We start from the raw sequence: 13901 nt of genomic DNA on the forward strand, positions 1-13901 counted from the left end.
GGTAAAAGAGGCAACCTTATAAAGATTTCCTTAACCTAAAAATTATATCCTTTTTATTAATAAGCGTTATATAGTAATAATTACTTCTTTAGGCTTCCCTATATTATTAAATTTTTTAAATAAATATTATAAAGATTAAATAAATTAAGTAATATTCCCTATAATATCCATATATATATTTATTGCTATTTAAGAGATATGCATTTATTATGCATAAAACTTTATTAAAAATAAACCTATCTTTAAATCCTTTTTAAAACCTAGCAAAACCTAATAAAGCTTTGTTTTATTAATAAATAAAGCTTATAATTATTGTAATTATTAAAGTTAATGTAATGCTATATTATAAATAAGCATAAGTTATGCATTATACTTTTAGCTAATATAAAAAAACTTAATAATGAAAGAAAGCCTTAGCTTTTAAGGCTTAAAGGAATTAATAACTTCTTCCTCCTAATAACTATAACTTGCTCTTTATTAAATTATTATTATTAATTTACTTTTAAATATTATTTATTTTATTAATATTTCTTTATTTTATTAATTTTACTTTTTATAATATTTATTATAAAAACTTATAAAAATGGCTAATAATGCTAAGAAGCTATTAACTCTTATTAAAAGATATATAATTAATAAAATGCTTGCTTAAACTTTAATTAACTTAGCTTATTATAAATATATTAACTTAAAATTATAATTTATAGCCCTTATATAAAAAGCATTAATAAAATACTTAATTACTTATTTAATAAATACTTTAGCAAGCTATATACAATAAAATCTTTATAATAATAATCTTTTTATTACTTATTATAAGGATTATATAACATGGATATAAGTAATATTTAAAGCATTATTAAATCCTTATTAATAATATTTAAAAGTCTTTCTTTAAATGCAAGGCATTTATATAAAATGAATTAATAATAAGCTTTATAATGCTTTATTAGCCTTAAAATTAAGCATAAATAAATATTATATATAACTTTAAAGATAATAATTATAAGCATAGCCCTTATAAAAACTATAAGCAAGCTTTAAATAATAATAATTATTAAGAGGGTAGTCCTTAGGATAACTTTTACCGCCGCCGCTAGCTTTAAGCGCGTAAGCTTTAGGCGCGCAATTATAAAACCCAAACTTAATAATGCAATTTATTAAAAATCAATACGGCTAACAAGACCTATTATTACTAGCAAAGAAATAAAAATAAAGCTTATATTAAAGATATATATTATATTTAGCATAATCTTAAGTTACCTTAAAAATACTTTTGCTAAATAAGAAGTATAACTTATATAAAACTCTTTCCTTATAATATATTTTTAATAAATACTTAAATTTAATAAAGTTAGCATAATTTATAAAAACCTTTAATAACTTTTATAAGTATATTAAGGATTTATATAATTTATTAAATAATAAGATAAAAATATTTTTTAATATTTATTATTATATTAAAATTTAGTTAAGTTAATTCCATATAATTTTTCCTTAAATACTTAAAGATTAAGTTAAGGCTTATTATCTTTATTTTATAAATTAAATTAATATATTTATAATAGCATATCTTAAAATTAAAATACATTTTAATATAAACCTTAATTATTAATATTATTATATAGATTAAATAATAATAATATTTATAAAGATAAGAATATAAAATTTAAATAAAAACTTACATAAAGTTTTATATTTAATGCTTAATAAACTATAACTTTGCTAATAAGTATTAAGCTAAAATTATGCTAAAAAGGATAACTTAAGAATAATAATAATTAAAGCTTATAAAGGAGTTTTTAAGCTGGAAATAGCTTTTTTTAAATTAGCTTAACTATATAAAGAGTTATTTTTAAATTTAAGATTTATAATAAAAATATAATTTAATTATATAATTATAATTTATATTATAAATAAAGTTTTAAATTAATATTATATTAATTATAAATATAATAATTAAAAGTTAAAAGGAGGATAATAATTATAGTTTTAAGTATTTTAAGGAAATTAAAGATTTAGTTAATTAAATTTAAGCTATTTAAGCTTTAAGTAGCTAAAATCTTATAATACTAGCTATAAAGCTTAAAATAATAATGCTTATAAAAGAGGAAAAGAAGGATAATTTTAAAAGAAAAGATATTATATTTATAAAAAGGAAGGATATTAATTAATTAAATATTTAGTTAATAAATAATATTTAATAAGAAGAAGCTATTTAATATAATGTAAATATAAAGGTTATAATAATAACTTTAATATTTTTTTAAGTAGGTTTAAGAAATATAAGATAAATAATAAAAATAAATTTTATAAATATAAAGATAAATAAAATTAAGATAATAATTATAATGGTGATATTTATATTATAAAGGTAGGACTTAATAAGAAGGTTTATTATATAAATATTAATTTCCTAGTTAATAAAGTATTTATATATTAAATTACGGGAAATAATATTTTTTAAATAGAAATAATTATTGCAATTAGCTAATTTATCTTAAAGAATAAATATAATTAAACTTATTTTTAAGGAATCCTATTAAATATAAGAGTATTATTAATATTTATAATTAAATATAAGCAATTCCTTATATTATAATAAGAAGACTTAAAGTATTAAATTAATATAATTATTATAAGAAAAGCTAAAGTTAAATTTAATAATAGGATAATTATTAATTTACTTAATATAGTTAAAGTTTTTATCTTAATTAATTATATTAATTTCTATATTATTTAAGTATAAACCCTATTTTTGCTTTGCTTAATAAATATAAATAAGCTTTAAGTATATTATAATAATATTATAAATAAAATAATTTCCTTTAATAATATAATTATTATATTAATACTTAAAAAATAGGGTTATTTATAATTATTCTTAAATTAAACTATTAATGCTATATATTTCTTTTTAAAAATAAAAATAAGGAAACTTTATTATTGCTTTAAATACTTATTAATAAATTAATTATATTAAATGCTTAAAAAGGCTGGTAATTTAAATATTAATAAATAAGTAATAGTAAAGATTAAAAAGATATATTATTATTATTAAATAAATAAACCTATACTTAAGCGTTTTAAGTTTATATTATATAATAATTATAAATTTAATTATAAAATCTTAATTAATGTAATATACTTAAGTAAATGTTTAGTTCTTTATGTTATAAATTAAGTTATTGCTTTTTAGGAAGTAAAATTCTTAAAATTTATATTTATAAAGACTGCATAATAAATACTGTAAATGCTTTAAATTAATATATATTAAGAATTATTAAATGTTATTAAATATAATGTAAAAATAAACTTTATATCCTTAGAATTTTATTTAAAGGCATGGATAATGGGAATTAAATATAAATAAATCCTTATAAAAGCATATTAATTTATTAGGAAAGTTAAGAAATATTATTAAGTTTTTAAATAAATATATAAAATTTTATATATTAAATTATATAATAATATAAATAATAATGCTATTTTATAAATAGCTATAAAAGTTATTAATAATATTATTAAATTAAATAAATTAGTTTTTATACTCTTAGTTTTTAGCGCTTACTTATAAGTATTGCATAAGTTATTATTATTATTATTAATATAGAAATAAGTGAAAGTTATTTTAAAGGCTATAAAGATATTATAAAAAACTATAGTTAAATAATAAGTATAAAATGCATTAAATATTAAGATTAAACCTATCTTTAATATAAAATACTTATTATAATGCAAAGTTTATATATAAAGAGAAAGAGAAAGATAAAAGGGTTTATATAAAGTTATTATTATAAATAGCTATAATATAATCTTAAATATATTAAATAAAGTTGCAATATTTAAATTAATAATTATTTAATTATATTATTAAAATAATGATAAGGAAATGCAACCCTTATTATAATGGGTATGACCCATCAAGGTAAGGGTTTTAGGTTTTGGCCTAAAACCTAAGGTTTCCAGCATTTTATTGCCAAAATTCAAGCAATTTAGCTTTTATACCTTTTCTTTCTCTCTCTTTATCCAACTAAGCTTAGCTATAATAATGCTTAGCATTTACAATATATAAACCTATTATAATTAGTTAAATTTCCTTAAAATCTTTTATAATTTTCATTATAAAGAAGATCCCCATAGAAAAATATTAAAAAAACTATTAAGAAGCGCTAAATTAAAGAAAAACTTTAATAATACACTAAGCATTAATGCAAACCCATTAAGATTTAAATTCTTAAACATAGAAATTAACTTCTTATAACATATAGTTTAAAATTCAGCGTTTAGCTAAGCAATACAAGCAGCTATATAAAATTAAGGTTTATTAAATAATATTATATAATAGGCGGCCAAAGGCATATTAAGGGTAGCTGCTAGCATAATAAAGGGAACCATGTAAAAATTAAAGAAATCCATTAAATTAATAAGTTAGCTGCAAGCACTCCCTTATCCAGCATTAATAATGCAATCATACCCTATAACCACCCCTACTTTATTATTTCCCAATTAAATCCTAGCGGTTTTTAATAATAATAAATATATATTTAGCGGATTAAAAACAATACTTAAGATTAACTTTAAGATTGCGCTTATAAATTCCTTATAAAAGGCTTTCTTATAACTTATATAAAATAATAAATTAAATAAATATATTAATTTCCAAGCCTCTTTAATCCTAAAACTCCTTATTAATAAGCCCGCTAAGTATATAAATAGGAAGCAAAAGGCTTAATATAAAATATATTAATGCTTAAAAGATAATTAAAAGTTTAAGATTTAAGTATTTTAAGAAAATAAGGGTATAAATAAGGATTTTAACCCATAAAAATTAATTACCCACATAAATTACATGTTTTCCATAATTATATATAAGGAAAAGGGGTAAGATAACCTAACTTAATTAAGGCAAAGGGATGGCCAGCCTTTTAGTAAGTTTCTTATGGATTTTAAGAGCGCCTTAATAAAAGCCAAAGGGTATATATAAAATAACAAATCCCACATAACATGGCTACGCCAAGAAATATTAAAAGTTCTAAAGAATAAATTAATAACCATATCACTTCCTATAGCATTTAAAGAATATATAAAGATAGTTTAATAAGTAGCTTAGCGGTTTAAATAAACGGGAAAGTTTAAATCGCTTGCAAATTAATATTAACAAGGGCATAAGAATCCCGCCCTAGCCGCTACTACTTTTAATTTAAATCATAAGAACTTTAATTCATAATCCTTAAAGAATAAAGAGGAATTGGCCTTAAATTTTAAAAAGGATACCTTAATAAAGATAAATTATATAGCTAAGGAAGGAAATTATAAGGGGTAGAATGAAAAACGCTTTATAATAAGCAGCTCTTAAAAGCGTTAATAAGTAAAGTGGGTTTTTAAGGAGGAAAGCGAGGCTTGTTTTTAAAGCAAAAGGTATGGAAGGTGCAAAATGTTAAGTTACTTTTAGAAAGGGTATCCCTATGCTCCACCCCTAAATCCAAACTATAACTTAAGAAATTTAAGTCCTTATTTTAATTTAGCCTAAATAATTAAATTAAATTTTTTTAATAAATAAAAAAATAAAATTAATATATTTAAGTTAGAAAAAAAATAGCCTTAAAGTAAAAACAAGCTATAAAACATATAAAGAATACTTAAGCATAAGTAAAAATAAATATGCTAAAATTAAAATCCATACTTATTTATGTAATTATTAATAATATAAATTAAGAAATTACCTTTATAAATAAGGGGTGCAAGTATTTCACTGCAATTAATAAAGAAATAGCGTATAAAATAGGCATTCTTACTATACTTATATAGCTGCAAACTTTAAAGGGTGCTATACTAGGGATTACTAAAGCAATTACCAAGGGAATTATAAGATTTATTATAGAAACTAGGAGCTATTAAAAACTAATTTATGCTTATATTATCCTAAACTTAAAATTCCCCTTAATTTTAAAAAAGCTATAATTAATAATAAATAAGGCTTTTTCCATCCCTTATTAAAAAAAAATTTAGCATAAAAGGGTAAATTGCTAAATTTCTTATATAAGCTAATAATTATACTTAAATAAGCTAAAAGAGCTAAAGGCAACAACTTAAGTTATTAAGTTAACCTTTATAGCATACCTTTAGAAAATTAAAAAGAACCATAGGAAATTCATAGCAAAACTTGCAATATTTACCATCTCTTTAAAGAATATAAATAAGGCCTTATATATAAAAATCCCGCCTATAAAAAAAAAGCTTTAAGCAAGGATTTCTTTAAAATTTTATAATATGCTCTTACTTTTTATAAAGAAGGAAGCGAATAAGCTTAATTTTTATAAACCCAAAGTAAATTATAAAATTAACTTTAAAATTAATAAAAAGAATTAAAAGGTATTTATTCCTTTTAAGCTAATTTATAATATATCTTAAGAAGAACTTTTAATTCTTAAAAAAACCCTTAAGAACCTTTTAAATAAGGGCTTTATTAAAGCTAGCAGTAATAAAGCAAGGTCCTTAGTAATCTTTATTTAAAAATTAAGCGGGAGCTTATGGTTTTGCTATAATTATAAAGCATTAAATTAAATTACAAAGATAAATTAATACCCATTACCCTTAATCTTAAAAACCTTAAGAAATTTAATAAAAGCCTATTAATTTACTAAGATAAATATTATTTAAGCATTTTATAAAATTTAAGTAAAAGAAAGCCATAAATAAAAGACGGCTTTTTAAATAAGATATGGGCTTTTTAAATGGTTAATCATGCCTTTCAGCCTTTATAACGCCCCTATTACATTTCAACGGTATATTAATTCCATCCTATGCAATTTATTAAATAAGTATTGCTTAGCTTATATAAATAATATCCTAATATATACCAGCGAAACCCGTAACCAACATATAAAAACCATATAAAAGGTATTCTAATGATTAGCAGAAAATAGGCTTTACCTAAACCCAAATAAGTATGAATTCGCTTAAAAAAAAGTTAAATACTTAGGATTTATTATAATAGCAGGCATAAGGGTTATACCGGATCCCGAAAAAATACATATAATATTAAAATAAGAGGCACTTACTTTAGTTAAAAAAGTATAAAGCTTCTTAGGTTTTACTAACTTTTACTGCATGTTTATTAAGGACTATTTTATAAAAGCTATGCTATTAATAGCGTTAACTAAAAAGGGCATGCTATTTTAATAAACAAAAGATTATTAAAAAGCTTTTAATAAGCTTAAGGAAGCCTTTATATAAGCCTTGGTTTTAATGCAATGGGATTTAAATAAAAAGATATTCCTAAAGGCTAATTATAATAATTAGGGATTAAGGGGGATATTATCCTATGAAATTAATAGCTAGCTAAAACTTATAGCCTTTTACTTAAGGAAGTTAACAATAACTAAGCATAATTACTAAATTGCTAATAAAGAAATGCTAATAATTATAAATTATTTTTATTAATAGCGTATAAAATTAAAAAATATGGATTGGTTTACTATTTTCTTTAATTATAAGAATTTAAAATGTTTTATAATAAAATAGCAACTTTTAAAAAGATAAGCTTGATATATAAAGCTCCTTATAAACTTTTCATTTAACTTAATATATAGGCTGGGTAAGGAAGCATTAATACTTAATGCCCTCTTTTAAAGGAATTAAGATTAAATAATATTCATAAATAAGGAAGCAAGAACTATTTAAATAATATTAAAAGACGCCCTTAATCATTAGCGCTTTAATATTACTTAATTAAAAGGGGGTATAAAGCTAAAAAATCTTTAAGTTTTTAATAATTTAAATTTGCAATAATTATAGCTAAAAGTTATATTTAAAGACTAAAAGTATGCAGTAATATATAGGGTGATTTTATAAAGGGACCGTAAATTAAACTTAAATCTTAAACTCTATATTTAACTAGCTAAATGCAGCATTAATCCCTAGAAACGCTTAAAATATCGCGATAAATTATAAATCCCAAGGGCATTAATTATAACAAAGAATAAATATAAGAATGCTAGCTTAAAAAACTTAAAAGCCAACATTTTATATATAAAGATTATTTAAAATATTCATAACTTTAGCGTTAATAAGCATTTTAAGAAAAAAGGGATGATTTCCACCATAAGCCAGCATTTTTATTAGCCATTATTATAATAAAAAGTAAGGCAATTCCTAAGGAATTATAATACCTGCAGGAAAGTAAAGGTATAAAAAGAAGCTAAAAAGGTACTTTTAAAACCCTTACTAATTCTTAATTAATATTATTAGGAGATTGCTATGGATTTTATTATGGAATTACTTAACTTAAAGAAGGGTAAATTTAAAAGTATTCTTACCTTTTAAGGTTATTAATATCTTTAAGTAATTCGCGATTATTTAAGCAAGGAAATTATATTAAAACCTATGCATTTCATAAATATAAAAGCATATGCTAAGTGCTTTATATAGTATTAGGCAAGGTATTATTAATAGCTAAATATAATTACCTTTAATTAAAGCTTAAATTAAATAAGCTAGTTTTAAAAGTATATTTACTAGCTATTATAAATTAATTAACGGCTTAATACTATATACTACTTAAAAATAAACGGAAAATTAAAAAGAATAAATTAAGAAATTAAGGCTTATTTATTAGCTTTTATTAATTAAAATTAGGAAAACTGGGTAAAATAAATACCAGCAATATAAATAGCATTAAATAATTAAGTAAATGCTAATACAAGGATATTAGCCTTTTTTATAATTTATAATTATTAACTTAATTCCATTATTCTAATATTTAAAACCATTAAATAAGAAACCTACTTAATTACCTTATTAAAGGGAAGAGTAAAGGTATTTATAAAGAAGCTTTAGCAAATCTTAAATTTATATTAAGCTACTATAGCATTTACCGCGCAAACCCAGGAGTCCGCGGCAAATCACAGAAAAACCCTAGCAGCATAATTTTAAGCAGGAAACCTAGTTTAAGTAAACCTAAAGAATTATAAGTTTCTTTGGCATAAAAAGAAACTTAACTAAAAGCATACGAAATTCCGCATAAAACGCATGATATCCCCTTTAATTACAGAAATATCCGGATTTCTAAATAAGAGGTAAAATTTTAAATAGGGTTAAGAAAAATCCAGAATCCAGGAATAATTCTACGGCATCCAAATAAAAAGGACGGAACCTATAGCAGCAAGGAAATAAGACTCACTTTTATATGCTCTTTACTTTTAAAGAAAACAAAGCATAAAGAAATGAAGTATATACCTATAAAAAATAAGGTATAGGCCTTATTAATTAACTAAGAAAAGCATAAAAGGCGGCCCTTAAAGGAATAATTTATAGCAATAATATAAAAATACTAGATTCCGGGGGAAAACAGCAGATTTTTAAAAATATCTTCACGATATTTAAAATAATAATAAAGCAAAATATAAAGGTAAGAAATCCTTTTTTCTTAATTTAAAAGCATTATTAACCTATAAATTAACTAACTAAAACTTAAGCTACTTGAATTTAAAATCCAAATAAAAACCTATAAAAACTTAATAAAACGCATTAAAAAAGTCTTAATTACTAGCATTAACATGCTAAATTATTAAGTTAATAAAGCAAATAAAGATATAACCATTATTTTTATTTAAAAATATTTAAAAATTAAGGGGAAAATAATTTATAATGGGAAAATACTTATCTCCTTACACTTTAATATAACGCGGTATATAATGCAAAGCTTCTTAAAGCAAGCATCTTAAAAAAGTTAGCGGATTTTAATAATCCTTCCTTAAAAATTAATAAAAATCTTATTATATAAATTTTAATAATATTAATACCATTATTTTTAAGCTTTTCCTAATAGGCAAGGGTAAGCAAAGAAATTACATTATAAGTAATTAAAAATATTAACCGGATTTTAATAGTTTTTCCATAAAAATTATACACTTCTCCTTTTAGTAATTATTACAAGCCTTTAAAGTTTAGCCATTCTTACTAATAATAAAATCGCAATTACAGCCATTAAAAAGGCAAGGAAAACACTTATATTAATCTCCCTAAAAAAATATTAAGAAATTAAATAAAAACCATTAAAAATTATAAAAATTAAAAACTTACTCAATCCTTAAACTTAGCCAGGTAAATAATAATAAATAGTATAATAAATAATAAGTTTTTAATTTTAAGAATTATTAATTTTTAATTAAAAAGCTTTAAATATTAACTATTAAAGGTTAAAAATTATAATTTTAAGTTTAAAGTATTTATTTAATATATATATTATTAATAAAAGGGAGGAAAGGAGCGGAAAGCAATAATTTTAATGGGTATTTATAATTGCAGGAAGGGCCCTGCAAATAGGTCTTTACCACCTATAAATAATTTTCCACTACCTTTTAATATAACGAGCAAAATTTAAAAAGGGGGTAAAAAGGGGGTAATGTAATAAGTATAACCCATTAAGGTAAGGGTTTTAAGTTTTAGCTTAAAACCTAAGGTTTCCAATATTTTATTACCGGAATTTAAGCAATTTAACTTTTATACCTTTTCTTTTTCTCTCTTTATTTAACTAAGCTTAGCTATAATAATGCTTAGCATTTACAATACACAAACCCATTACACTTATAAGCAAAAAACCTAACTATAAAACCTTAAATATAACTTATTATATAATTATTATTATTAAAGATAAAAGATTATATTATTATATTATATATCTTAAAAAAAGAAAATAAAAATTATAACTTAATAATTAAATTAAAATAAGATAAAGTTATTATAATATCAAGCTTATTATTTAAAGAATTTAATAAAATGGAAATTAATAACCTTATTGCTAAAGATATCTTTTAAATAAAGAAATAATTAATAAAGCAATATAATAAACATTATCTTTTTAAGTTTTATATAATATAAGAGGTAAAAGGTAAAATTATAAAATTATATAAAAAATTTTAATTTATTATTTAAGGTTATAATAATAATAAAAAGGGATTAATCTTAATATAAAGCTTAACTATTTAAAGAATAAGCTAATAAATAATCTTTATACTTACTTTTTTATTAATTTAAGCAAAAGGCATAGTTTTTATACTTTAAGATATTATTTAAGCTTACCTTTAAGTAAAGTTAAAATTACGTAAAATAATTTTTATAAAGCTATTAAAGGAATTAAAGAATAAATACCCTTTAAATATAATTATTTATATTATTTAACCTTTATATAGCATAATAAAATCCAGTATTTATTAATTTAATATATATTAAAGATATTATTAATAAAAGCTTAAGATAAATTGCTTTATATATAATTCTTGCTTAATAATTATAAAGCTTATATAATATTTTAAAATAATAAGTATATAAATAAATAATATATTAATTTTATTTATATTAAAATTCTAAGATAAGAAAAAGATTAAGATAAAAGCTATAAAATTATAAGGAAAATTAAAATAAAAATTAATGCTTAAAAACTTAATAAATTATAATAAGGCTTATATAATTATAAATACCATTAGCTTAATTATTATTTAATAAAAGAAATAAGTTAATAAACTTACCCTTATTAATATAATAATTAAAGATGCTTTTTAAAAATATTTTAAATAAAGAGCTTATAAAGTATATATAGCTTTAATTTATTAATTAAAAGCTTTATATAATCTTTTAATAATTATATAAGTATAAAACTTAAAGATAAGAAATTATAAGAGCTTAAATATATAATTATTATAATAAATAAATAATATTATATAAAGAATTAAATATATACCCTTAAATTTTAAAATAATAAAACTTTTTATATTTATAAATAAATTATTTATAAATAATTAAAACTTAATATCTTAACTTAAATATATTATTATTTTTATAAATAAAACTTATAAGGAAATTAAGAGATTTATAATAATAGGTAATATTTTTTATTAATTATTAATAAAATATAAATATATTATTTAAAGCATATTAATAAGTAAAATTTATAATATAATAAATAAAGTAAATATTAAAATTTCCTTAGTTATAATAATTAAGATAGCTATAAAATAATTCTTATTATTAAATATACCTTTAATTATTTATATAAACTTATATAACTTATATAAATACCTTATAAAGTTAAAAATAATAAAGGAAAAATACCTTATAATTAATATTATATTATTATAAAAGTTATATAAAATAAAAAAGATTATTAAAGTAAGGTAAATAAATAAAAAAAATAACTTTATTAATATAATAATAAAATTAACTTTAAATATTGCATTATAAAAGCTTATTAATAATAATAAGCTTTATATATAGATAAATAGGTTAATTAAGAAACCTAAAGTAGCCTTTTTTTATTAAGAAAGGAATAACTTATTGCTAATACCTTTTCCTTTTAACCTTGTTATTATTAGCTATAAAACCTTATACCTTTTAAACTTAAACCTTTAATATAAACTTTAACCTTTTATATTTTAATTAAAATCTTTTTAATACCTTATTATATATAAGAATAACTTTATAATTATTAATATTATTAATAATTATTATTTTAAAGTTAACTTTATTATTATTATTGCTTTTCGCTATTATTTATTAGCAGTAATATTAAAACTAACTTTTATTAAATTTATTTATAATTTATTAACTTTTCTTATAATTAAAGAATAAATTAATAATTATTATATAATAATTATAAAGTTTTATATTATAAATATTTATTTTAATTATTAAATTCTTATAAAATCTTTTCCTTTTTATTATAATAAAGAATATTAATTATAATTTATAAAAGTTATTTAATATTTTTATTAATATATCTTATAAGGATAATAATAATAAATAAAATTATTTAATAAATATTGTATTTATTATTTATATTAAGAATATACTTAATATAATTATTATTATAGCTATTATTAATATAATTAATATTAAAGGTAGCATTATTATAATCCTTAAATAAAATTAGGATTTTCTTATAAATATCTTAATTATAACTTTAATTAATAAAATAAATATTATAATTATAACTTTAATTAATAAGATAAATATTATAATTATAATCTTAATTAATAAAATAAATATTATAATTATATTTTTAATAAGTAATAAAATAAAGATTGAAATTATTATTAAGGCTATAAAAAGGGCTAAAATTACCTTAATTAATAAGGATAAAAATAAGCTTATTAATCTTATTAATTCTTATAATAAGGTTATTATTAATAATGCTTATTTAATAAATATTAATAAGGATATTAATAATAATAACTTTTATTTACTTACTTATTTAATAAATATTAATAAGGATATTAATAATAATAACTTTTATTTATTTAATATTAATAATAATTTAATTATTATTAATAATAAAGATAATTAAAATTAGGTTAATAAAATCTTAATAAAGATTGCAAAAACTACCTTTAACTTTACTTTTATGCTAAGCATTAAAAAGAATAAGTTGTTTATTAAGATTAATTTTTATAAAATTATTAAAATTAATAAGTTAAAGGTTATAATTATAGCTTAAGTTAAAATAATTTTCTTAAATAATGTTATTATAATAATTATTATTTAAATTATTAATAACTTTTAATATTAAAATAAGTAAATATTTTTTAATAATATAATTAAAAAGCTATGTATTTATATTAAGAGTATTAAAACTTTTAATATAAGATTATATAATATCCTTAATAATAAGAATTATTAAGGTAATTATTATTTTAAATATTAAATTATTATAATCTTTATAATAAATAATTTAATAAGAATTTTAATTTTAAGTATTTTTTATATATATTAAATTAAAAAGATTTAATTATTAAAGGATTAAATTATTATGCTAATTTAAGTTTAAAACTTTTTATATTAAATTATTAATAAGCATATATAAAGCTTATATATAAAGAAATTTATTAAGAAGTATGCATTAT

The sequence above is a fragment of the Diaporthe citri genome, assembly GCF_014595645.1.
Source record: "Diaporthe citri strain NFHF-8-4 chromosome Unknown scaffold_3, whole genome shotgun sequence".
Taxonomy (NCBI): domain Eukaryota; kingdom Fungi; phylum Ascomycota; class Sordariomycetes; order Diaporthales; family Diaporthaceae; genus Diaporthe; species Diaporthe citri.